Source organism: Rhinolophus sinicus, linkage group LG04 (assembly GCF_036562045.2).
Source record: "Rhinolophus sinicus isolate RSC01 linkage group LG04, ASM3656204v1, whole genome shotgun sequence".
Lineage (NCBI taxonomy): Eukaryota > Metazoa > Chordata > Mammalia > Chiroptera > Rhinolophidae > Rhinolophus > Rhinolophus sinicus.
In genome coordinates, this window is record NC_133754.1 from 165,621,259 (window position 1) to 165,648,652 (window position 27,394).

General features: G+C 38.3%; 1 long non-coding RNA gene across 1 annotated transcript in view; it reads left to right on the top strand.

The window, feature by feature from the left end:
• Positions 1-27,394, top strand: part of LOC141571356 (uncharacterized) — a 225,792-nt gene that overhangs the window by 91,314 nt on the left and 107,084 nt on the right. Inside the window, exon 2 of the long non-coding RNA XR_012496115.1 lies at positions 23,186-23,328. This is a non-coding gene — a long non-coding RNA (uncharacterized LOC141571356). The remainder of the gene's footprint in view (positions 1-23,185; positions 23,329-27,394) is intronic.

Genomic DNA, 27,394 nt, shown 5'->3' on the forward strand with positions numbered 1-27,394 from the left:
TAATTACTAGTTCTGTGAGGGCATAGAACAGGCTTGAACTTAGAGGTGTACTGTTTAAAAACATTTCTTCTTGAAGACACAATTGGTCCTTAATAGTTCTCCTACTATCAGTTTATGTCTCAAACAAGATGACTTCAAAGAAACCTCACAGTTTCACTCGGTTCAGGCTAAGTTTGGCTGAGGTAACACGTGACGCCATTACAACAAAAAGGGCTTCTTTCTCACTGGCTTTACACATCCATCATGGGTTGGTTGTGACTCCATGTCCTCATCATACCAGGACCCCGGATGACGGAGCAGCCCCTCTCTGGGGCCTACCAAAGAATTAGATCCATCCTGTCATTGCTTGGGAGCCATCGAGTGTTTTTAAGCAGGAGAATGGTTAAGTCTGAGTTTGAAATGATCATTCTGATGCCAGGGTGGAAGGAACATGAGTAGAAGAGGAAGAAGCTGGCAGCAGGGTAACCAATTACAAGGCATGCAGCAAGTATTCCGGACATACTAGGTAATCACAGTATCTACTGAAAGCTACTTCCGGCATCATGGAGACACCAGGCTAGGGGCACAGAGAGGAGATAACTTGCACCCTTCCTTCCAGATAGTCTTTTACAGAGAGAGAAATAGAGAGGGGGAGAGAGAGAGAGAGAGAGCAGTCTAGATTAGCGACCAGTTGCCGTAGAGACAGGCTAACTCCTGGAATGCACAGTGAATGCAAGGCACAACACAAAAAGCCCAACAAAGATTTCTGACTTGAGTAAAATGACCCGCCACCCCAGAAATACCTTCAAGTTCTTGGAGAGAGAGAATTGTTGCCAGCCTGGGGCCTACAGCAGGAGTCCAGCATCTTAGCAAATGAATATTTGTCTTTTTGCACCTGTCAGTGCCCCAGTAATGTCCTGCTAATCTCTCAGCCTCATTTGTCCGAGGGCTTGTTTTCCATCAGAGGAACAACTGGCAGCTCGGGCCGTTGTGGTGGAGAGGCATCGAAACACATATAGGGCTTCATTTTCAAGAAGCTGCCTGGATCATCTCCTGAGGTTATATTTTTGGATTAGCCAGCTAGCTCCCTGAGGTCACGATTTGTAGATACAGGCTTTGAAACTTTAAGAGCAAGTCTATGACTTAGGGGGAGGGTGCTGAGGGGATTTAGGTATTTAAATGGGTTCTTTGTAAAATATTCTCTCTCTCTCTCTCTCTCTCTCTCTCTCTCTCTCTCTGGTTCACTGAGCAAACTAGACTTGTAGCACTGCATTGATTATTCTCCTCACAGCCTCATAGAGAAGAATGAGCAAACTGTGAGAGATTTATTTCCGTGCTGGACTCTCCTCCAGCTGTGAGTGACACAGTCACAGAAAGGTTGTCAGTGCCACCCCCAAGGTGGGGCTGGGTCTGGGAAGATGTAGCCTTCATGAGGAAGTGCTAGAGCTGAGAGAACCCTCCTGGTTGCCAAACCCACTTCCCAAAATGAAAAGGAAGGGGGCCTTGAATAGAAGGGGGCATCACTGAATAATTTGCTGTGGTTCTCCCCATTCAGTTCCAGGAGCCAGGCTGCAGCCACATCTGTGAGCCTTCAGCTCAGCTCAACTTGTCTCTGGTGAGACTTCTCAGATTTCAGGAGCCCTGCAAGGCTTTGGAATGCTTGCCAGTGAGGAATTTGAACATCAAAAGGTTCAAAGGTGGTTGGAAAAACCAATACTCAAATTGTCAGGAAGCAAAACATGTCTTCTCTGTCCTATTTTTATGACTTTGGTAGTGACGACTGGTAGTACTAAGAATCCAGGGGAATCTCAACATTTACCTAACAAACACTCTCTTCTAAGGACGTCAGTAGTCAGTCTGCAGCATTATCTTAATTTTTAGAAGCTGGGGAAGGAGGGAAAGTGGTTATTTCATCGGAAGACACAGAGCAGTTTTAGTGACATTCATAATGGAACATTGTAAATCTGGGGAGTCAAGGTTCAAATATGGGGCTCTTTGTACTCGACATATTTTTATTATGGGTCCAAATGAAGTATATTTTTAATAAGCAGGACGACACTTCCTGTCTCCAATCAGAGATAATACCAGACTGAGATAATATCCTGAGATAGAAGTTGCATTTTAACTTAAGATAAATATGCCCCAAGTAAAATTTTACCCATTCTGGCTTTAAAATATGTAATGTCCAAGGTCAATTAATTGTACTTGCAACTTAAGTCAATCAGGAGGATGAGCTAACATTAAGGTTCTTTTTAAAAATGAAAATTTATCCTCAATCAGTATTTTTTTGCTTATGCTGTTTCTTAAAAAAAAATTAAAAAAAATTGGCATGCATTATTCAAAAATTAGAAAGAAAAGAAAGAATGGATTAGCAGTGGGACATGACAATATACAAAGACATTTAAAGTAAGTTATTCCGAAACGGATATGTACCAACTGAAGAAGCTTTCCATGGCATCTGTGACCTTGAAATTTAATCTCCGATTCTGCTTCTGTGCAAAATGGCTGAGCATCCTGAATAAGCAAGACTTAGACTAATGCATTTCACTCAAGAGTTATTTTTTGACGACCTTTTGGAAAGGTATATAAGGAAAAGAAGGTATAGATCCTGGCCTCAAGGAGATTACAGCCCAGGGAGACTTTGAGCCCAAAGTGGGTGACTGTGTATAATTTCCTCGCCTTTCTCAGAGCCTTAGTTTGATCATTTATAAATTTGAATTGAAAATATCTTTCCTATCTTCCTCACTGACCACTCTGAGAATTGGGAGAGAGAGGGAGGGAAGGAAAGAGTAAGGAGAGAGAGACAGAGACACACGCACAGAGAGAGAGAATGGTTGGGAAGAATTTTGAATAATTGTCATTATCAAAAGGCTATCTATGGTCATTGATAGTTATATCCTACTTTTGAAACCTGACGGTGTCGTTCTGTGACGTAGCCAGTGCAGCACCTTTATGAGAAATGCCCCTATATTATTCCTTTTCCATGGTTGCCTAGAAACAATAATAATCTTATTTTCCTGGCCCTCACTCTTTTCTCTTCTCCTCTGTCTGTTGAAGGCCTGATTCAGAACTGCTGTTAACTGAAGATGCATCTGTGGTCTGCCCATGTGGCACTTTGGGTATGAGCATAATTCATCATCTCGGTGAATCCTCACAGAAACGCTGTGAGGTTCACTGCTCTCACTTTATGTACAAGGAAACTGAGTCTCAGAGTAGTTAAGGAATTGTCCCAAGATCACAAAGTTAGGAAAGAGCAGAGTTAGATTTCGAAGGGTTTACTTTGCCTTTGATTTTTGGGGGGTGAGTAGACATGAAAGCATATTCTAGTCCTGGTTTCTTCCTGTGACTCTCTGAGCTCCCCTCCTGTTTTATTCCTTGAGCTATTTAACAATGCATATCTGGTGCCCAGTCTCTGATCAGGCTCTGTTCACAAATCGGGGGTACAGGGGGCCACCAGAGTCAGGTGCCCTGAGTTCAAGTTTCAACAAACTCCAACGAAGCTGAGCTCTAATTTCCTCCTTTGCAAAATGGTGACAATAACATGGATTTCTTGGAAGGATTGGATAATGTATGTTAGAATGCAGTAGGGTGTCTGGTGTTTAGCAGGAGGTGCCCAGAAATCTGGATTTGAATCTGAATTCTGATTCCAGTCTCTTTGGGCATTGACCCACAACTAGTGTCCTGTGAACTGAAGTTACACTCAGGGGTGTTTTGCAGCAGCATGTTTATCATCATGGGATGATAGTTCCCCCAGGGCTTTTTATGTAGACAATCCAGCTAGAAAATGATGTAGCTTCAAATAAAATACTTCACTGGAAAATACCTTAGAGTGCATCTCATTCAGTCATTTTCCCAACTGTTTTTATTAGCAGAGGCTTTTTTCAAACAAATCTGAAAAAGAATCACATTATGCAAACATAACAAAAGAGACCTTCTGTCCATGGAGAGATGCAGGAAGACCCAAAGCCAGCCAGCTTAAATGCTCACCACAAACCGCCCTTCTCCAAAACCCTGAGGATTTTCAGAGGAGGGTTTCAAAAGCATGATACTTCTAACAATCTCATTTTGTACATGAGGAAACTGAGGTCCAGGAAGAATGACTGGCTGGAAAGAATCCATCCATTTTAATATGTAAAGGCATCATGTGCAGCGACTTGGCATGATCTGATATTCAGCTGTAAAGCAAGGGGATAGAACAGTGGATGTGTTCTATTTCTCTTTGCATAGGGATTTAAACATTTCCCCCCTTCCTCTGTCTTTCTTGGAGATTATATGAAAATGACTCTGTTCACCTTAACGACAGAGAAGAAAAAGTGGAACATCTGAAAAACACTTTTGTAATTCATCTTTCAGAAAAAAAACAGCTCCTCAATATGTATCAAGAGCCTGAAAAACTTTCATGCCTTTTAACCCAGTATCTTTTCTGCTGGAAATTCTAATAAAGAAATTAATTTTAAATTAAAAAAATGACAGGCACAAATATTTATCACCATATTAATTATATTAGAATAAAAACTTTAAACAACCTATGCAGTAGACAATAGATAGAATGGTTGAATAATAACAGCACTTTAGCTCAGTAGGAATGTTGTAGAGCAATTAAAATTGATTTTATACATGAAATACCTAAGGATAAAACTAACAAAATATGTTCGAGATCTATATACCAAGATCTACAAAACATGGGTGAGATCAATTAAATAAGACCTAAATAAAGGAGAGACACATCATTTTAATATCAGAAGATTCAGTATTATTATATTTATTGCATTATTATTTAAATCCCTCAAAGTTGGTCAGTAGAGTCAATGAAATCCCAATCAAGATCCTTTTTAAAAAATAGATTACTAAAATGATTTAATGCAGAAAACAATAGCTAAACCAATTTACAAAAATAAGTTGGAAGGCATACGCTAGCTGATTTCAAGGCTTATTATAAGGCTGCAACCATCAAGACTCTATGATGTTAATATAAGAATAGACATACTCGTATAGCTCAATGAAACAGAATACAGACTCCAGAATAGACCCATATATGTGACAAGGTGACCCAAAGGGGAAAGAATAATCTTTTCAGCATCTATATGGGAATAATTGCATATGGACATGGGAGAAATTGAACCTTCATCCTTATATTATATCATGTACAAAATTAACTCAAAATGGATCTCAATCTGTACATAAAAATGAAAATGGTATAACTTCATGAAGAAAATAGGAGAAGAATCTTTGCAGTCTTGAATTAGGCAAAGATTTCTTAGGACACAAAATTCACTAACTATAGTAGGAAAAAATGATAAATTGGACTTTTTCAAAATGGAAAAGATGGCTTTTTGAAACTCACTATCAAGCTATGAAAAGGCAAGCCATAGATTCACTGAAAATATTTACAATGCTTACATGTGACAAAGAACTTGTGTCTAGAATATATAAAGAGCTCTTACAGATCAATAACATGAAGTTAACCGAATTTTTAAAAAGGCAAAATATTTGAACAGTCACACACAAAAATATATATATAAATGTCCACAAAGTATGTGATAATATGTTCAACATCACTAGCATCAAGAAATGTAAGTAAAACCAAAATGGCATATCATTACACATCCCCCAGAATGACCAAAATTAAGAGGATTCCCAATGTTGGCTAGAATATGGAGCAATTAAACTATATAAGTTGCTGAAGGGAATGCAAAATAGTACTGTCACTTTAGAAAACAATTTGATAGTTTCTTAAAATGTTAAACGTTCACTTAACTTACCATCTAACAATTCCACTCCTAGTTAGTTACCCAAGAAAAATGAAAACATATGTCCAAGAAAAAAAAAAAAAACTTGTACAAGAATGTTCATTATTAATGGTAGATACGGGCTGCAAACAACCCAAATGGTTACGAATAAGTGAATGAATAAACAAATGGTAGAATAATTATGCAATGGAATATTATCTACCAATAAAAAGTAGCAAACTTCTGATATGCACAATAATAAGGATAAGTAATAAGGATAAATCCAATAGCTGAGTGAAAGAAGCCAGACACATTCATACTCGTGCTATATGATTCCATTCATGTGAAATACTAGAAAAGGCAAAACAAGTAATATATACTCACAGAAAGCACACTGGTGGTTATGTGAGGCTAGGAATAGGGAGGATTGTCTGTAAAGGAGACACAAGGTAAATTCAGGGGCGGGTAGTGAATAGAAGTTTCCTTGACTAGGATGATGGTTGATGAGTTTATACATGTGGGTGAGTCATTGTATATGTTATACCTTAGTAAAGATTTAGAGAGTAAAATAGTTTGTTATGATTTTAATGGAAAAATTTTAATCACTTTAAGCAATAAAATCAAGATAAGAAAATTGTGGGCACAGTCTGATTATAACTTTTTAAATTATGCATAAAATAAATGAAAATACAACAAAAATCTGTTTAAATCGGTGATGAGCTATGTGACCTTTTTTATACCCAAGTATTTTTCACTGAGCTTTCATTTGAAATTTTAACCATTCCACGGATGTCACACACTAAAAAAAAGTGTTTGCTGATGCATACATATCAAAGACATAAGAATCTGCAAATATCCAAAACCATTTTTGGTGAAAATGATACCACAATAATAGCTGCAAAATTAAAGGGCAGAAGGAATAGATTTTTACTCAACAAAACTGGATTTTAAAAAAGCAATGTGTTTTTTTTTAAATATTACCTAGGAAAATGTCTCAGAGTCCTGTATATAAACCAGATTCTAATGAATCATCATTATAAATGTGTGCTATGACTCAGTTTGAGATCTTATGGACTCTAGTCTTGTCTTTGAAAACCCCAATAGCCAAGGGAACATCCAAAAATTTAAGAAACAAGATCCCTCTGTATTGCAAAGATAGGATCAAATGAACAAGTTTATTTCCCCATGAACTTCACATTGCACGTTATACCTCATCTCAGGGTGACTTACTCAAATTCTCCCAATCCACAGCCTCTTACTCAATGTCTCCTAGGAACTAGCGCTTCAAAGTTTTACAGAAGAGCAATATGAAAATGTTATTAAAGGGGGAATGTGTATGCGTGTGTGTGTGTGTGTGTGTGTGTGTGTGTGTGTATATTATACACATAAAAGAAATTTTAAGTAGCCCGTTTAAAGTTTGGGATATGTAAAACCCTCAGCAGCATAGCAGCAGCAAAGCATAAACTTTGACTATGTAACTTCATTCAGTTCACTCTATATAACTACATAGAGTTAACATCAAGCATATTTTTTCAAAACGTCTTCTAATTCCAGGTTTGCAATTCACCTGAAAGAAATCAAAGACACCTAAGAACATTTTATGACTTAAGAAGTTTTCTTTTCTTGAAATGAAAACTACTGCTGGAGATCTCTCCTCCCATATCCTATCAGCCCAACTACCTAGTGTGATTTGAATCGCCCAAATCTCAGTTAAAAAAGAGAGAAAGAAAGAAAAGAAAAACCTTTGGTAAAGTAAGTTCTTTTGATCCTTTTTTGCTATTTATGAAAACTCACACTGTATGTTTAACACATTCCCAACAAGCCAGGATAATGAAGCACATGGGACACCAAGATTTAATTCCGTGTCTGTTTCTTTATTTTTTTTTAAAAAAAAAAGAAAGAAAAAAATGCATGCTCTATGGGCCAAGGAAAGAATAGGGTAAACTAGCTAGGAGCAAACAGTAAGAAGCAGTCATGATTGCCGAGTTGGGAGATATCATTAAAAAGCAAACTGGGGAGTTCCAGTTTAGGATCTGAGGAAATTATTGATTCAAATCCTTTAAGGCATTCTTCAAAGGACTTCTTAAAAAGTTGTATTGTCTGAGGAGTTTGGGGCGAGTGTGCGTGTGAGTGTGTGTATGTGTGTGTGTGTGTGTCACAAAGGGGGGAGATTAGTGGTTGGGAGGGCTGCGTCTATGTGAGGTACAGGGTGATGAGTTGTGTGCACAGATTGTGAATAACTTTACAGTCAGTCTGAGTAAATATAGGTCATTGCACAACAGGCTTTCTGAGTACTGACTTAGGTTTTTGGTTCCTGATAATTTAGCTTCCATAACTATAACCGAGGCCCTTTAGGAGGTGCAATCCTCCTTCATCACTGTCTCCTTCCATTCCCCAGAGGCGGGCATGTGCTATCAAGTCAGACTGTTTGGGTTCAGCACTTGCTCACTTACCAGCCTGTGACACTTTGTTAACCTGGCCCAGCCTCAGTTTCCCCTTAGATAAAATAGGAATAATAATAATATCTCTATCACAGTGTTGCTGGGTTAACTTAGCTCATTGAACATGTTAAGTGCTCCGTATGGGTCAGCTGTGCAACTCCCAGACATTTTAATTCAGTAAATATTTTTTTGAAAGTTTTCTATGCACCACGTGGTACTGTTCTCCTTCCAGTCTGAACATGAGGCATTGTGTTACTTTGGTAGGCTACTGTCACAAAATGACACAGACTGGGTGGCTTACAGAACAGAAATGTATTCTCTCACAGTTCTGGAAACTGGAAATCCAAGATCAAGGTGCGAGCAGAGCTGGTTGGTTTCTCCTGAGGCCTCTCTCGTTGGCTTGCAGATGGCCTCCTTCTCACTGTGTCCTCACATGGCCCTTTCTCTGAGCCTGTATCCCTGGTGTCTCTCCCTCTTGTTAAAAGGACACCAGTCATATTGAATTATTAGGTCCCTACCCTCATGGTCTTATTTTTATTTAATCATTTCTTTAAAGATCTTATTTCCAAATGCAGCTAACATTATGAGGTATTGGGAGTTGGGACTTCTACATATGAATTTGGGGAGACACAATTCAGCTCATAATAGGTACTAAATCTGACTTTTCATGCTAAGAATAGGAGGACCTGGAATTCCTTCTTCTGCATTGCCACTTGGTGATCTCGCTCTGTTGTAGTCTGCCCAGCTGAACTATCTTTTCCTCAGCAGAGTTTCTGTTGAACGCACATACACACGTAGTCACAATCCCTTAGATATAATCTGTTATGACAATTACTATACTACATTCACTCTATCTAATACATTCATATATATATATATATATATATATATATATATATATATATATATCACACAATTGTACCCACATATATACACGTGTGTGTGTGTGTGTGTGTTGTAGAGATAAAGAGATGGGTCTTTAATAGTCCATCTCCCCAGTTAGAATGGAAGCTCCAGGGGGGAAAAGGGCATTTTCATCACCAATGCATCCCCAGAGCCCAGAACAGTGCTTTGACAGAGCAAGTGCTGACTCTCTTACTCACACCAGCTCAGAGGTCTGAAACCTCCTCGTAATGCTCACAAGCTCCTTAAGAACAGGGCGTATGTCTGCTTTCTCTTCCTAGTCTACATAATTTGCTTAATAAATGTGTTGGACAAAACAAGGAAGGTTTTCACAGGCTGACATTCAGTTCTTTGAAATTATTTCTGTGGATGATAACCAGAGAAGTAAACATGCTTGTTTTGATCCAGAACGAGGGACATAATACATGTATGCATTTGATTGCGAAGCCATAATTAATGAGAAGAAAGGCTTCTGAGTCAGAACGCTCAGGAGAGTTTGGGACCAATTGCAGACAGTGTATTTCTCTCTTTGAGATTTTCTTTTCTGCACACAAACTGGGTTTGATGGTTTTGACTGACTTGACCATGCCTTGAGGCAAAGAAATATGATAACTATGTACCTAGGGGTGGATTAAGACTAAATAAAGGGCCATCACAGGACTCTATCCAATTCTGCCTCTCCACAACTCCCTCTGGGTAAATCCTATAGCTTACACCTGTCCAAGGCAGCAGAGACCTAGACCATCACATCTGTCGATGGCTGCCCGAATAATTAAAGCCATCTGTGCCCAGCGTCCCAACACTTCTCTGAGTCAGTATGCAGCTCCATAATTCTACCAATGAGAAATGGCTCCAGAACCATTATGGTTAAATACTTTTTTTTTTTAATGAAAGAAAAAGAAACTAAAAAGATAAATTCTCTTTGATCCCTCGTGACCCCATCGACAAAATGTCCTATGCAACACAGCAGCTGAGATGTTAGGAAAGTCTCCAAGATGGAGATGCTAAATCTCCAAATCGAGTTAGAGGTCAGTGCGTGTATTTGCCTGAACTGTTTCGTTCAGCACAGGGAATCCAACCTACCTGCTCTCTTTGTGCATCTAGTGATGAATGTGTTGACTGATTGGAATGCAGCCAAATGCTATTTCATGTTGAGTCTTTTCCTCGGGGTATTCTGAGGCTGCACGGGGCAGCATGACACAGAAGAATGCATGGTTAAGAGCTCAGGCTCTCGAGTCAAACACAACGGAGTGGGAGTCCAAGCCTTGTCACTCGCTTCACCTCGGGCAAATTGCTTGGCCTCACTACATCTGTTTCTTCATCTGTAAAATGGAAATGATGGTAATGCATCCTTTGTTAGTTATGGTAAAGATTACATGAGAAAATGCACATTAAGCACTTAGCAGACTACTTGGCACATGGTGGGCATGCAATAAATGTCACTACAATTTTTGTTATTGTGGGAGTTATAACTCCCAGATCAGGCAGCCTCCCGGTTTTCAGTAAACTTACAAAGGACAACTTGAAAGGGACTCCCGATTCTTTCCCACATTCTATAAGATTGCTGTGTTGTCCAGTTGGACTTGCTAATTGGTAAAGGCTCAGTGAGGAGGTGATCTAAGTAGCCCAGTACCACCCACCTTTGCATAATCAACAAGGAAACAAACTTTATAAGACACTTTCTATCTGCCAGGTGCTGTGCTAGGTACATTTTCTCTCTTGCTACTGCTTGATCCTCAGGAAAACACTGTGAGGTAGCTGTCTCCCCTTTTCCAAAGGTTAGCCCACTGGCTTTCCAGTTGTCACACACCTAATACTGTCAAAAACTGTGACTGTATTGTGGCCATATGTTTTTTCGTCTGCCCAGAATTCCTTTGGTTTTGGTTAACCTCTCTTTACCCATTCTATAATAATCCAGTTCGATCCCTTTGATTTGAGTGGAACTGAATCCATCTCCACTGGGGCTAAAGGGTGGTAACAAAGACTCAAGACTGACCAATCCCACTACCTACAGAGGTGGCCGTGGTATGGCTGACATTTCTCAAGCACTCTCATGGAGGGAGAGAGGGTCTCTCTTCTTCTTGAGGTTGCAAGATAGTGTATCCATGGATACTCGGAGAATCTGAAAGTTATATACTACCACTTGCCTAGAGTATACTTAAAAACAGAGAAAAGGAGAGAGAGAGAGAGAGAGAGAGAGAGATAGATATCTAACAACATCGTTTGAACCTCTGGATGCAGATGTGCCTGAAACCAGTTATGTAAGCCAATAAATTCTCATGGTCTTAGGCTAGTTTAAGTTCTCATCCTGCTAATACACTTCCAGCTACCAGTTGGTTCTGTGGAACCAACAGTGCTGCTGTTGTATACAGTGTTGTACAGTGCTGCTTTGTCACATTGTGTAAGAATATTATGTTTGAACAAAGGATTTTTCCTTTTTGTACAAATGGCCTTTCTACACACTAGCCTTACTTGGGACCAGTAATATTCTTTACCTAAATACGTTGGTTTAACTCTTATATTTAAATTCACATATGTCCATAAAATGCCTATATATTTTTAAAACTTGTTTAATTCATATCCTCCTTAAATTTCAAAATCATTTATCAGTAAAGCAGCTTTAGAATTTTTTAAAAATAGTGGTTCTATAGTTTGTTTTAAAGAAAACAATACTATGTATAATAGCATATAATACTTGCACTAGGGTAGCTCCAGTAGAGTGGGAGACGTATTAACTTAAGTATCTAAGATATATGCTGGGCTCTCAGCTCTGTGACTCTGTAGCTGTGTTAGTTTCGGCAAATTGCCTAGTTTCTTACAACCTCAATTTCCTTATCAATGGAGATAATAATATATACTTCACAGGGTAATACAAGAGTTAAATGAGATTGTGCTTGCAAAACTGGGCAGGAACTTTTTTTTTTCCTGAACCAGTTTAGCTTGGTATCTAGTGCCATAAACTAGGATTTTATGAGTATCACTGGATAATGGTTATCATTTTTCTCTTCGGACAAATTTTTTCAAGTTAGAGGGATGTATAAAGAAGAAACAATAATCACCCATACTCCCTAACCACCCCACCCCCTAAGAAATAACTGTCAATATTTTTAAGATATTTGTACCTTTTTTCAATATTTTTAGATATTTAATTTTAAATGTATGCAAATAATACATAAACCAGTTATCACTTAAAACATTTAGACTATTACAGATTAAGCTATAGTCTCCTGAAAACTCCTTTCCCTATACTGATATCCTCCCATCAAGACTAAGCGCATACTCTGTGATAAATTTGCCTCATGAAAGAGCTTCTCAAATTTGTTATATTTTCCATACATACCAATATGTTGGGAGAAATATAAAATATCGTTTTTTGTTTTTTTTGTGAGTGATCCATGTTAACATGAATACTTTTGAATATTTTACAGTAATTCTTCAGGTTTATGGAATTGTATTCATTCCGTTGTGGATAAATATTTAAAAAGTGTTTTTCATATCAGGAGCAATATTGCATCAAATCTTTTGTGTATATGTGGAAGTCTTTATCCAGGACAGATATATAGAAAGAAATTGCTAAGGCCTAGGATGATTAATGTAATAGCTACCACCATCTTGCCCTTCAGATTGAGCATTAATTTCAGGGTCATAAGCAGTCATATTCAATTTTACTGTCCTCTCCCTCTCCTCCGACCCTGCCCCTTGCTTGTCTACACTTGATATTATCAAACATTTTAATCTTTGTGAAACGGGTAATAAAATGGTAATTCATTGTTATTTTACGTTTTCTGATTATTGATTAGGTAGAGCCATTGTTTTTTCCATAGGGTAATTCTGATTTTATCTTCTTTGATTATCTATTTGTGTCCTTTAAACCATACCTTCATTGACTGTTGGACTTTTATTTTTTTTATAAACATATAAGAATTATTTGAAAGTTTCAGATGCTTATCCTGGTCTGTTTTATATCTGAATATTTTATAGCAGTGACTATTTCCTCCTGGATTATCTCTTGTCTTTTACCTTTGTTCATATTCAAATTTCTGTTTTTTTCTTCCTTTTTATTTTTGCTACATAAGTGATTTTAAGAAAGTCTTCCCAACTCCAGGGTCTTGTTATTGTCCTTCATTATCTTGCCATAAAATTAGTTTTATTTTCCCAAATATGGGTCTTTAATTCAACTTGAATTTATTTGTGCCTATGAATAAGACAATTCATTGGATTCTGAATTTGCACCATTGATCTATATGCCTATTCTTGAAACAACACCACACTGTTTTAAGTACCGTGGCTTTGTTGTAAGCCTTGATTTCTGGAATGACAGATGGATAAAATGACTTTCTAAAGTATTTTTAATAAAGCATAAAGAAAAGGGACTGCTAACTCATGAGCACAGCTGTATGCTGAGTTTGATGGGGCGGGGGGGGGGGCTACTTTTCATATTTTATCTTCATGTCAACCATGCAAAGGAGTTGGTATTGCCTGGCTTTCTCAGTGGAGATACCTCACTTTCACAGGGTCACATAGGTTACAAGCAGTGGAGCCAAAAATTTGAGTCCATGTCTGTCTGACTCTAAAATTCCATTCTTTCTTTGACGTCTCCCACATTCCCAGGTCCAGACCATTCTTGAGGAAAACAGTAATATCTGGTAATTCCTTTCACTTTTTAAAAAAGCTGTATTATTCTGCAGATAAGAGCCTTAATATAGAAGGAAGCTGAAAGATGAAGCTTTAATCGGCTGTGTAAGTTATGTTGAGGACAAGAAAGGTAAGAAGAAGTAGAGCCTTTGGTGAAGTTGACCAACTATTTCTTATTTGAAGGAATAATACGGCTTTACTCCCACCCCCACCTCTCAGCCTCAAGTTTCCTTTTTCCCACTAATTAGTTCCAAATGTTTTTCAGTTTTCTGCTGTCCTCTCCTCCTCTAGACAGAAACCTAATGCCAGCAGTGGGCACCAAGCCATCCTTTTGGCCTTTGCACTTTATGGCCGGGTCGCTGCCTTCAGCAATTAGTAAATCATGGACAATTTCAGCTGTCACACATTCTTGGATTTGACTCTGACCTCTCTCTGGAATCTGAAGTCTCTTGAACCAATCCGCCATTTTCCCACATGGGGCTTCCTTCTGGTGTTGCCGTGGAGAGGAACGTGGAAAAGATTTTGCACTGGTGCTGCAGAATTCCTGGCTACAGATTGCCCACCCCCCACCCCACCCCGGACTTTGCAATGTTTCCAGATTTTACCTGAGAAGCAGGTAGTTAAGTTTATCAGGTTGTTCACTTTGCCATGGAATAGGAGAAGTCTAGACTTCCCTCCTTCTCTTTTAAAGAAGAATGAAGACCTGTCTCTGTTGATTTATGATCTTGGAAAGAGGAGAAGGGCACAAGATAAAAGGAGAGATGAGGAATGCTATGATAAAGTGGGTAACACCTGAGGAATCTCTCCCGCCTGGAGACAAGAGAGATCTTACAGCCTGTTGAAGACGGGCAGCTTTTATTTGTTTGTTTGTTTGTTTGTTTATTTAAGTATTTATTTTTCATTTCTTAAACTGAAACACCATCTATTCTGACTTTTCCATGCTGAGGACTTTGATGTCCCACGAGATTTGCCTGAGCTCGTGCGAGGTCTTAAGATGGGTATTACTGAACAAGGAGAAGCTTTTTCTTCAAACTGAATGGCTCAGTTCCATTTCCAGAGGAAGGCTGATGAGTAAGGACATGTTTGTGTCTTTTTAGACAAGTGAATGATTGAAATTATTGCATATGAAAAACCAGATGTTTCACAGGAGTGGACGTTTATCATTCAAACTTGACCTACCTTTGGCCTGGCCAGTGTCTTTTTGCAATTTGCCTTGCATCTTGACTATTCCTTTTGCATGTGACTCCTATGGAACACACATGGAGGGAGAGTACAGAACCACAGAGATGGTAATGGAAAGGAAGGAGGCGGGGAGGCGAGAAGAGCAGAGTTATAAAAGAGACCACATGCCCTTACTTGCAACCCGATTTTGGAGAACAGCCAACCATTAAATGCAATGATCATACTGTCATGTTGCTGAATTCAGGAGATTGTGATCACACAACTGAGTAGACTGTTTTCTTCCACTCAGAACACTTAAGTGTCTAACCTTGAGAAAGGTTGTGGACACACCATATAGCACAGTGTCTCTGAAATACTGAATGTGGAGCTGAGAGTCAGATTGCAAGCAGGAGAGTCCGCTCAGCTGCATTCTCATTACAGCTCTGCCCTTCCCATGTTACCTTTGGTGAGTCTTCCCCATTTTGGCCTGTGGGTTTCTGACAAGTAAAAGGATGGGTTAAATTAAGTAAATTCTGCATCCTTTCAAGATGAAAAGGAATATGGAGATCTTAACAAATACCTGTTAGCTGCAAAGTATCATATTTCCTTGTGCCAGGGAAACATAGATGAGCGATTGTTGCTAAGCACGAAGTCATGCAAACGGGAAAGCCATCCAAGGCTCATATTAGATTAGCCCTCCCAGTCATTGATCCCTGTTCAAAGTCAAGAAGTATGGGGCCAGACTTCTCTGTGGTCAGAGCCTCTGCTTATGGTCTCCACCAGCCAGTTGAAGAAAATGCCTTTTCTACCTCAGACTTAATTGGTTTCTGGGCCCTGCAGTCCTCCATTGCCATTGTTATCTTGTTCAGTATGAGCTCAGGTACAGTTTTCTGTGCATGTTTGCAGCTAACTAGGCAGCTCTAGTTATCAGGAGCAACTTTTGTGGGAAACATTCCCAAAATCTATTCGAAGAAAAGCAGTAGAATTCTGACAAACTTATCTTACTTGAGGTGTGCTTGGGAATTACTCTGTATCTTAAAAAAAAAAAAAAAAGAGGCAGCGGGGAAAAACATAACCATTTTTGTGGAAGTGAAAATTAATTGTCTGTAGTCCTGGGGTTTTCCTTTCAGTAATGACCAAGTAAACTCATATCAGATTAACTCTTCTATAGATAACAATTCTAAACTCCAAAATAAAAATATAAAAAATTAACTATCTAAAGGCTTAAGAGTGAACAAATATAGGCACATTTTGAAGGAAAGCCCATATTTGGAAAAAAGGGAATAGCATTTGGTTATTTTCTCCCTTTTGTGTGTGTGTGCATCTGTTTGTGTGTGGTTTTTAGCCAGAAGGCATGCCCTTGTCTATGCCATGTAGGTTGGCCAAAACACAGATGTAAAAGCTGGAATTGATCTACCTTGAAGAACCAGTATGCAGAGTTCAGGGCAACCATCAGTTCTAGAAAGCAAGGGGTAGTGGGAATATTGGCAAGGAGAGAACCAGAGAGGGAAAGCCCTAAATTCTGTGTATGATTATATCCAACTGTCTGGTTGACCCTTGAACCATGCATATATAAAACATGACAAGTTATTTAGCCTAATTAAGGCCAAATAACTAAACTGAGATTTGAGTTACTACCCAAGAGACAGTTTACAGTTTGCAGCCAAGTTAATTGCCTACTTGAAGTCAGCATTCTTTGGAGGAATATAAAGGAATCCAGAGTTTCTACAATATGACATTCACAATGTCAACAATATCCACAATTGCTCAGTATGTAAAGAAAGAGTAGAGTAAATACAGATGATCATAAACATATAAAAACAGCTTCATCCCCACTGGCAATGAAAGAAAGCCAAATGAACCGTTAATTTTAATTTGTCAAATTAGCAAAGGTTTTAAAAATAACCTATGCTAGTTAGCAAAGGTGTCATCAGATGTAACCTTATCTGATGCTGTTTGGAGTGTAAATAGGTATAAATTTCTTGAAAACCAATTAGGTTAGCCGTATTACAATGCGTAAAATAGTTTACACCCTTTAACCCAGAAATTCCACTTGTAAAAATGTATTCCAAAGAATTTTCAGCTGTGCAAAGAGTCTTATATAATGATATTCCTAAAAATATTTATAGAATTGAAAGAATATAATCTAAATATCTGAGAATAAAGGACTGGTTTAAAAAATTAAATATAATGGAATACTTTACAGATATTAAATTGTTTTAAATGAACATCAAAGTCATATAAAATTATATAAAGGCATAAATAAAGTAGCAGTTACTCATTTGTGAGTCTTTAAATGTCTTCTGGGTCTGTGATTTTTATCACTCTTCTTACTCGTCATTTATTTGTCCTTTGACTCTTCGGACCTTGGTTAAGTTTCTCAGAGGGCTATTTATTGGGGTATGCTTTTCAGTGGTGTAAGGATATATTTTTAATGTCTGTTATTCTTTGATCAATGATATTTTTGGTAGAGAAGAAGAAGATACCTGGGTTTAATTTTCCATCTTAAAAGTAGAAGCTAAGACATAGCTATTTGAAGAGATGAAGCTACTTGAAGAAAACAAGATGGAATATGGAATTATAAAAAGGGAGTATCTGAAGGAGTTGGTCAGAAATATTTGATTTGGGGGTAAAATGTAGACCCACTGCATCTATTCAGAGAGGATAATATTTGCTAGGTCCCATGTCTGACTTGGCGGATAATTATTATGTAAGAGATCATAAACACTCATAGTATTCAGGAATTGGCTAAAAAATTATTCCAAGTTCCTCATTATATAGAGGCAGAAACTAAGCCACAAAGAAGTGAAGTGACTTACTCAAGATTACACAGCATGCTAATAAGATGTTTGAGGACTACTTAATCCAATTGAGTTCTTCGCACTATACAGCACTTTTTTTTGTTTGTTTTAAAAGAAAATATATAGATGTCAGTTAATAGGAAGAAATTCAAGGAGGCACTTCCATAAATGCTTTATAAATATTGTTCTGATACGATGCCAGACTCTGTCCTTATTTCTTAGATGAAGACACAAGGGGATTAAAGAAAAGCAAGTTATGGTCCAAATCAAGTCTGAAACCTCTTTCAATTGATTGCCTCACCTATCGGTAGCTCAAAAAGCAACATTACCTCTTTCAAAAATCAATGAACGGAAATGCTATGAGGAAACAAATTGGTAGAAATCTTCATTCTTGTATTCATAGAAAAAATTTTAATTATTGCTCCTCTTTTGCTTATTAAAGAAGAGAAAAAGAATAAAACTCAATGCTTGCAGGGGTCCAGGAAAGTTTGGGGCCATGCATTATTGTAAAATAATCTTTTGAAAGTCAAATTAGCAAACTAAGGAAAAATGTTATATGTATGAAGGTACTTATTGGAGTAGTATCTAATAACAAAAAGACTTGAAGCAACAGAATTAGTCAAAGGGGAAGGTCTAAGTACATTGTGGTACACATGAGAATACTGTGTAGCTAAGGAAAATATCATTATCATTAGGTATACAAGCATGAGACAGTGCCCTTACCCTCTGTGTCCTCACTTCTCTGCATTTGGCTTAGAAGGCCCCATACACACTGAAATCAAGGTGAAGGCCTGTTGGACTCTTATCTGGGGACTCTGGGTAGAAATTGCTTCCAAGCTCAGTCAAGTTGTTGGCAGAATTCACTTTTGCAGTTGTAAGGCTGAGGGTCCTATCTTCTTGCTGACTGTTGACCAGAGTTCACTGCCAATTTCTAGAGGCTTCTCCCAGGCCCTTCCACGTGGCTCCCTCCATCTCAGCAATGGAGAACCTCCCTTGTGTTCTGTTTCTCTCACACTTTAAATCTGACTTTCCCTTTTGCTACCAACTGGAGAATACTGTCTCTTTCATGGGGTCATATGATTAAGTTAGGCCCACATGCGTAATATCCCTATCTTAAAATTAGTGTCTACAAAATCCCCTTTTTCGTGTAACTTAATAGAATCGTGGAAATCAAACCAAGGGGCAAATTAGGCCATGGGGTTATTTTAGAATTCTGCACACCATACCACAGATGGCCATAGAGCTCATTACCTCACTTCCCACAGGTCTTCACTTAGTTATTAATTTCAGAAAAGTGTTTCCTGGCATCTATCTAAAATTTCAACTGCACCCCTTACCCCCACCCAAATTTCCACCCCCTTTGTCTGTTTTTATTTTTTCTCCTTGACATTGATCATCTAACATACAAAATATTTTACTTATTTATATTGTTTGTTTCCCCCATCACATATAATCTCAATGAGATCAAGGACTTTGTCATTGTTCTCTGCTGTACTTCTTGATCCTAGAATCGTGTCTGGAACATAGCAGGCACTCAATCAATAATGCATTTAATGAATAAATAAATAAATGATACAAAACTATATGTAGAATATGATTATAATTATTTAAAATTATGAATACATGTAAACACAATTAAAATAGTATTGATAAGACAGTGAGATCTGAATAGCTTAAAAATCGGTTGCCTATACTTTGCATTGCTGTTATTCTGACATTACAAAGAAAAGGCCCCATAGAAGGGGCTGTTCTCTGGGGAGTAGGAATTAGCCAAGCATGACATACTGAATGAGTAGATAATTTTGAGGTAATGCTAAGGACTCTGCAGCTCATCAGAGGCAGAAAAACATGGCAGAGGCAGTATGGTAGAGGAGAGAGAGGAAGGGAAATGGAATCACAGAGACCTGGATTTTAGTCTTGCTTCTAGTACATACTAGTTGTGTGATTTGAAAAGTCACTTAACACCTCTGAACCTATTTCCTCAACTAAAGAAATGAGGACCACAGAGCAGATGCTTAGTCTCACTTTATTTCACTTCATTCAGCCTATTCATCCTTTGAGTTGCCAAGGAAACCAGGCTGCTCATACTGTTCCTACTTCTCTTCTTCATCTCACCTGTCTTCTGTTACAGAAGAGGATCTTCTCGACAGGGTAAGATTAATTTCTCGATGAAAGGAGTATCGCCACATTTTTTTAAATTGTTGATTTAAAATAATTATAACTAGCCTAAAATGCCAGGAGGAGAAATTCCTATACGGATATAGAGGAATTTTGACTTTCCTATGCAAATATAGAAGAATTTTTCCATTCACTTTACTTCTTGGCCTTCCGGTACAGTCTAAGAATCCATGCATGCATGAAAATAATTAATCTTTGTAGAAAGATATTTCCCATATTAATAAAAGCTATCACTTACAGCATAGAGAATATAGTCAATAATGTTGCTACAACTATGTATAGTGCCAGGCCCATGGGTACTAGACTAATCAGGGGGGATCACTGAATAAATTATGTAAATGTCTAACTACCATGCTGTATACTTGCAACTAATATAAAATAATATTGAATGTCAATTGTAACTGAAAAATATAAAAAAATAAAGTAACGTAAAAGCTATTTGTTTTAAGCATCTAATATATTCCAGGCACTGTGCTATATTCTTTACATACATTATCTTTAAAGCTCAAAACAAATCAATCAGCATACATCATTGCTCCATTTTATACACAAGGAAGCTAAGGCTCAGAGAGATTAAATACATTCTCAACAGTAGCATGACTAAATGCTAGAGTTGATCTACTGGTATAATTTGTTGACATCATTTTGAATCTGGATCATTCTTTTCAGTGCATTTGCTCTCTTGGCCAATTTTGTGTCAGAGAGGATTTGGTTCAACATTCTATGCCTTCATCAGTTTGTTTCTTGCTACATCTCCAATGCCTAGTGCAATACCAGGTACATAGTAGGTGTTTAATAAGTGAGTTTTGAGTGAATGAATGAATGAATGAATGAACCATATAGGGCCAAGACAGAGCCCCATACCATGCCTCCATTGACATACAGTACTGGTCCTCTCAGTTACAAATCCACTGTAATATATTATTAAGATATCCTTATTCCTATACTTTTACCTATAATTACTAAAAGGAGACATTGTGAAATGTTTTGGTGTGGTCAGGTACACTATATCTATATCCCCCCCCCCATAAGACAATTCTTAGCCTCTTATTTTACAAAAAGAAAAGGTGAAGGTGTTTCATGAACATATTCCCCTCATCTTTCTTTTTCCTTCTCCCAGCATTCACAAATATTCAATTTTATTATTTGTTCCAGAAAACTACTTGGGATAGATAGTAAACACATTCCATATTTTTACAGCGTACTTGTTTTGTTGAGGAAAGATTATATTTTTCTTTGTTAAGTCTTCCAAGATTTCTGGCAGAGTTTTAATAATATATTTGGGAAGTTCTCTTAAGAATAACAACCACCACCATTTATTGAAAAGTTGGGATGTATAAACACTGCATAGATAGATACCTGACCTACATTATCTTACCTAATTACCCCCAAATCTATGAAGTAGGTGTTAATATCTAAAATTTAAACATCAGGAAGCCAAGACTAAAGGAGCTAAATATTTGCCCTAGACCACACAAATTAGATAAGTAGTGAAGTCAGGATTCAAAGCTAGGTCTATTACTCCAAAGATTGTACTTTTAATGAATATATACATTATTTGGGATGTAACTTTTCTAGGCCAGGAAACACCTTAAAAATATCCTAATGCTTGCTTATGATCACTTCACCAGTATTTGCTTCAATATCCTCATTTTAGTTGGATTAGACTAGGTTATGCTGCAGTAACAAGTCGCATCAATAATCTCAATGTTGCATTTAAGTATCAAAATGGTTTTACATGATCACAACAACTGGAAGATCACGCAGAAAAGTTGCGTACAGCCAATTAACTTTTTAAAACTCAAAAATAATACATATCACTTCTAATGACATTTCATGGCCAAAGTAAATTATATGACCATGCCACAAAAGGACAGAAATTATTATAGAATCCAACCCCTATATCCAGTAGGAGAGAACATGCTACTGTGTTTCCCCAAAAATAAGACCTACCTGGACCATCAGCTCTAATGCGTCTTTCGGAGCAAAAATTAATATAAGACCTGGTCTTATTTTACTATAAGACTGAATCTTTGACATGACATGATATGATATGATATGATATGATATGATATGATATGATACTTGGGTTTTATAATAATTTTTGCTCCAAAGACACATTAGAGCTATCTGTCTGGCTAGGTCTTATTTTTGGGGAAACATAGTATCAGTGAATAGTGAGTGTCTCCTCAAATCCATGTTTTGTCTGCCCTTTCCCGAACTGACAATATTCTTTTTGAACATAGTAGAAATAAGATATGGGTTTTGAGCTTTCAGTTTTCATTAAAAATTTTATCATTATGTACTTTCATATAAAAATTATGATATTACTTCTAATACTTCCTTCTTGCATCTTAGAAATGAAGAAAGTCCTTTTGGTTGTCCTTCACACTTACTGCAAGAATCATGTAAATCTAATTATTTTCTGCCCAGTTGGACACCTTCATTGTTTTCCCCTTTAATCCATATCCTCTAAAAGTCTGCACCCATTAGAGCGTCCTGTGCAGTTATATTGACCTTATGAAACTGTTCCCACTCATCTTCGGCATGATGAAAACTTGCTGTTGTAAAGTCATGATTTCAACTTTGTGTGCCTGATGGCCCAGAGATTTTCTTTTTATCTTGGAGGTTAAAGATGCTTTGAAAAGAAGCACTCAAAATGTTTATTACTCCCCTACCTTTATTAGCAAGCTATTGGAGATCTGCAAAATAAAGGATTTTTTTCTTTTCTTCTTTTTTTTTTTTTAAAGGAAGGAGGATTCAGGAAAGAGAAACCTAGATAAGTGACGAAGAGACGTCATAGATGACAGTTATGTAACAGATCTAGAGAGAAGCTGTTTCAGATTGCAACCACAGGATGGAAGATAGAGACCTTTGGGAAAGGTTTTCTTGACTATGATACATTTTGGAAAGTGAACATTAGATTGATCTGGTGGAGAAACTAGAGATAGGTACATTGGAGGCTACTCATGCCAAAAACAAACAAACAAAAAATGTAATAATGAACTGTAGAAAGCATAAGTACATTGTGCATAATTGAACCATAACTGTTGAACGTGGCTCTGCTGTGTATAATATTCAGCAATAACTTAAATACTGATATTGGTTAAATGGATTTAACTATAGTTATGGTAAATCATTTCCAGATATCGCTTCATCCTGCATGCCTGTTGCAATGAGACTATGTCACTCTCTTCAAGACGTGGTATTGATTTCCCCTCCCCTAGATTGTAGGTTTGCCCTATCACTTGGGTTGACCCATCAGTGTGGTAGAAGTGAGATGCTGGAGTCTTTTGAGTCTGGATTTTAAGAAGTCTTGTAGCTTCCATTTTCAGGCTTTTGAAATGCTTCCTTTTAGAATGCTGTCCTGAGACTGCCATGCTCTGAGGAAGCCCAAGTGAGCCATGCGGAGGACAACTGAGGAGCTCTGGTTGAAAACCGCAGCTGACCCTGGCTCCGCGCCCGTCCACCCGCTGAATGCAGACACACGAGTGATGCCAGGTAAGACCCACAAAAAGCTACCCAGCAGCTGCAGAGCATCCCAAGAAATAATAAATCATTACTTCCTTAAAATGCTCATTTGGGAGTGATTTGTTATCCCAAAATAGAAAACTGAAACTACATGTACATTGGGAGAATGGAAGAAGGGGTGGGGTGATGTAAGAGAACTAAATTATCAACTGAAATGCCAGGAAATTAATGAATATCTTCAGAAGATAAATCAAGTAAAAAGCACCGAGTATATTATTAGAGATGTGGCTAGAGATAGAAACCAGAAGAAATAAGTGAAGTGTTTTCAAGTTGTTGCCTGGGGCCAGACTGTGGGGTGGGCCAGGGGAATGCAATTTTTCATTATAGACCTTTTAGTAGTATTTGATTTTTAAAATGTGAACATGAGTTGCTTTGATAAAGTAAAATTTATATATTTTTAAATTGTCCCTGGGATATGCAATCATATGAAGTTAGGGCATGCAAAGGCCTCAGGGCCTGGCAAATGAATGAGGAGACAGTTGTAACTTGGTGATGACTTTCTGTTGACCATCCTGCCCCTAAAGGCTTATCCTCCCTCCCAAGCCTCCCTTTTCAGTTTCAGTTCTTGGCAACCAGTTCAAAATGAAATGAGAACATATTTTAATGTATAGGCGAAGACTTACCAGTAACTTTGAGGAAAGAACTGAAAAATAGGAGGCAGCAATGCACTGTCCTTTTGTCTTCAGCTAATTTTTATCGTGGACCCATGTCGTTTAAGAACAAAAGGTGGAGGGAAAAAGCCCAGAACTTTGTCAACTACTCATACCTGAAGTAAAAGAATAATATCTTTAAATCACTGGCTCTGAGAACCTCTAAATGGCCCCAACTCTGTGCAATCTGATTGCTAGAAAAATATTTGTAATTCTTCTGTGCTCTTTTGGGTTCCCTCCTTGTTTGTGACCATGAATATAATCTTTGCATAAATCTTAAAGAACTTTGTGTTCCTCCAATAATATATAGGTAGAAATAGCTTTGGAAAAATCTGCTTATTTTTATTTCTCCTACTTTTTCCCTTTAGAATCCTTAGTGCCATTCTTTGGCCTATTAGAAGTGCTTGCTTCAAGCCATCCATTATTTCTGAGAACAACACAGTCTGTGGCTTTGGCTACACAATTCTGACAACTGGACAACTTGGTTGGTTCAGGCTTTAAAAAAAAAAAAAATCAATCAAAGCAGCTGTTTGGCAAAGTGTATTGAGTGATTTTCTCATTTTTCAGCAAACTGTTGTGGAATTATATCACTTCAACTCAAGTGTTCTCTCATTCCCCAAAATATCTCCACTCTTGAAGTGGCTTCCCTTTTTCTGTTCTGGTCTTGCCCCAGCCCCCAGCTCAACTTACCTTCAAAGGAAGCACCGCAGGATTATGCTTTCTGGTTGGGTGATTCCAGTGATGAAGGTGGCGCTATTCTTGGGGACTGGATCAAAGAATATTTGTACGGTCAATTTGTATGCAAAAATGTCGAGATGGAAGGGCGAGGGAAGTCCCTGCTTCTGCCTTCTCCATCCTTGCCAGCATTACTGACTGAGTCCATCCTGTCCAGTCCAGCATCATCCCAGGCTGTGCCAGGCCCACCAATCCTACGACTTGGAATTGAGTCGTGTGCTCACAGGCTGCTCTCTAGCCTGCCAAGTATAACAATAACAATAACAAGAATCAGTGCCAATTGTTCAGCATCTGCTATGGGTCCAACGTTTGACTAGCTACTTACTGCTAATCCTTCCACCAAGCCTGAATGTTACGTATCATTTTTCCCATTTTTCAGATAAGCTTATACACTGGCCCACCGTCACATAACCAGCCACATGTGGAGGAAGGATTTTAATCCATATCGTTCTGACCACAAAACTTCAGTCTGCTCTATCACGTTGCTCTGGATATTATTGGCTCCCAGGACCTACAGACCATTCTCATGCTATCTTCAGTAGATAGGTCCAGCTTAGTTCTGTCTTACACTGAGTCTTGGTTTCTATAGCGGCTTCTCACTGCCACTCTCTTTCTAATGGATTAAGGTGCCTTGATGGTGACATTTGGCTGAATCTGGCCAATCCATTTAACTCGGCAACTTGAAGGCCTGGTGAGTTTGGCAGACGCTGGCCAAGGGAATGGCCAGTTCTCTCAGTTTCCTCTGCTTGATCTTGCCTGCCTCCCTTCCCTGCTGCGCAAGACCTCTGCTCTTAAAATACTGACAGCTGAAAAAAAAACTAATGAATGTTATATTCGTTATATATTCATGTTGTTGTGTCTTAAGCATTGTGCTAGGCTTTGTGTGGGACAAAACAAATCAAGCACATATCCTGATGTGCATTAGAAGGGGGTTAAGAAGTATAGGTTTATACCCCTAGTAATAGTCATTGTGATTGTAAGTACCTGTTTAACTTACTGTGTGCAAGGCACTTTAAGGTTATGTCACTTTGTCCTCACAACAACCCAGCTAAGTAGATTCTATTATCCTATTTTACAAGTAATGAAACTGCAACGCATAGGGAAGATTGTGAACCCAAGCTGTTTGGCTCCAGATCTGAGCTGTTAAACACCACTGGGTTTAATGAAGATGCTGCATAGGTTTCAGGAGAAGCATAGATCAGAGGAACTGAAGGGAGAGAGAAATATAACCTCGCTGCATGAAGCTAGGAAGGCTTCCTGTAGAAGGAAGCACTTGAGCTAAGTCCTAAAGGATAAAAGGTACTATTGGGCCATAAGCAATGCGTATGCAAGAAGAAAATTTCAGGAGAGGATAGCAATCACCTTGTTGTTTGTGGGCTTTATTGCTGAGACCCCAACCTGCCTCCTGAGTTGTGTCATGAGTCATCAGCCTTGCCCTGAGTGCCTGGCAGTGTGCAAGATTGGGTGGCCCTTTTGTCCATCAGTCTAAACATGTCTTAGGAAAAATACCTTTAGCTCCCGTTAGCAGGACTCCAGGTTTCTCTCCTAGTTTATGACTACCTCTGGGATGATAGAATCCTTCCTTTAAGATTGTCAGTATGAAAGGACCTTGAGTAAGGACATTGGTCCAGACAGGACAGCAGCTATCAACCATGTCAGATGAGTGTATTCACTGCCCAGCTTGGGGAAATACTCTCGGTGTTGCTCCAAGCCCTAATGGGGGACAGATGGCAGCAGGCTATTTAACCTCTGTGCATTTCCTGAATATGACATGTCTGCCCATCTTGTTAACGACTGAACTGAGAGGGACACCAGACTGAGAGGTTTGGGGAGAAACCTGAGAACGGAATCCTTATCTTCTGCACCCTTCGCCATGCCCCGTCTGCTCTAAGAAAACGGTCACTGTAATGATGAGTTTGTACCCTGTGCTTCCTACTAAGGGATCAGCTCTGAGAGAAACTTGAGGGTGAACATAGCAATGCCTTTGACCACAGCAGACGTGTCTGTGGAGATTCCTGGGTTTTCTTAATCCTCTAACTAGAAATCTTTTGACAATACAACTTCATTGACCATTTAGCATCATCTTGACTGAACACTTGATTCACATCATCTGACTTCTCCTCCCCAGATGTGTCATCATGGGTGGCCTCTTCTAATTGTAACCAGTATGGCTTCTTGTTGTTTTTGTTGTTTTGCTGAGTTACTACTTGCCTGCTCCTGACATTAGGAAATATCTCCTATCTTCTCTCTTTCCTACGTCTGAACTCCAGCCTCACTGTTTATATTCATTGTGTTCCAAAATAATTAGTCACTTGCCTTGGCAGATGAGTTCTTACTGTGATTTTTCTCAAGAGATACTTCTAGAATCCTCAAAACAAGAAGACTCAAAGTTCTTTAGTTTCACAAATGTCATTTTACACTACTCTGTGTGTGTGTGTGTGTGTTTTACTTTCTTCATCCCATTCCTGTTGTATTGTCTCAATGGTTAAGGCAAGACCTGGTACTTGAATGGTGCCCTTGGTTCTGGGGAGTAATGATGAATGGAGCAAACTTTATCAATAAAATTCTAATACGAATAGGAGAAAAAGAAAACTGATTGAATGGAAAAACAAAGAAAAGTGAGAAGTATCCTACCTTTATTACAGAATAAC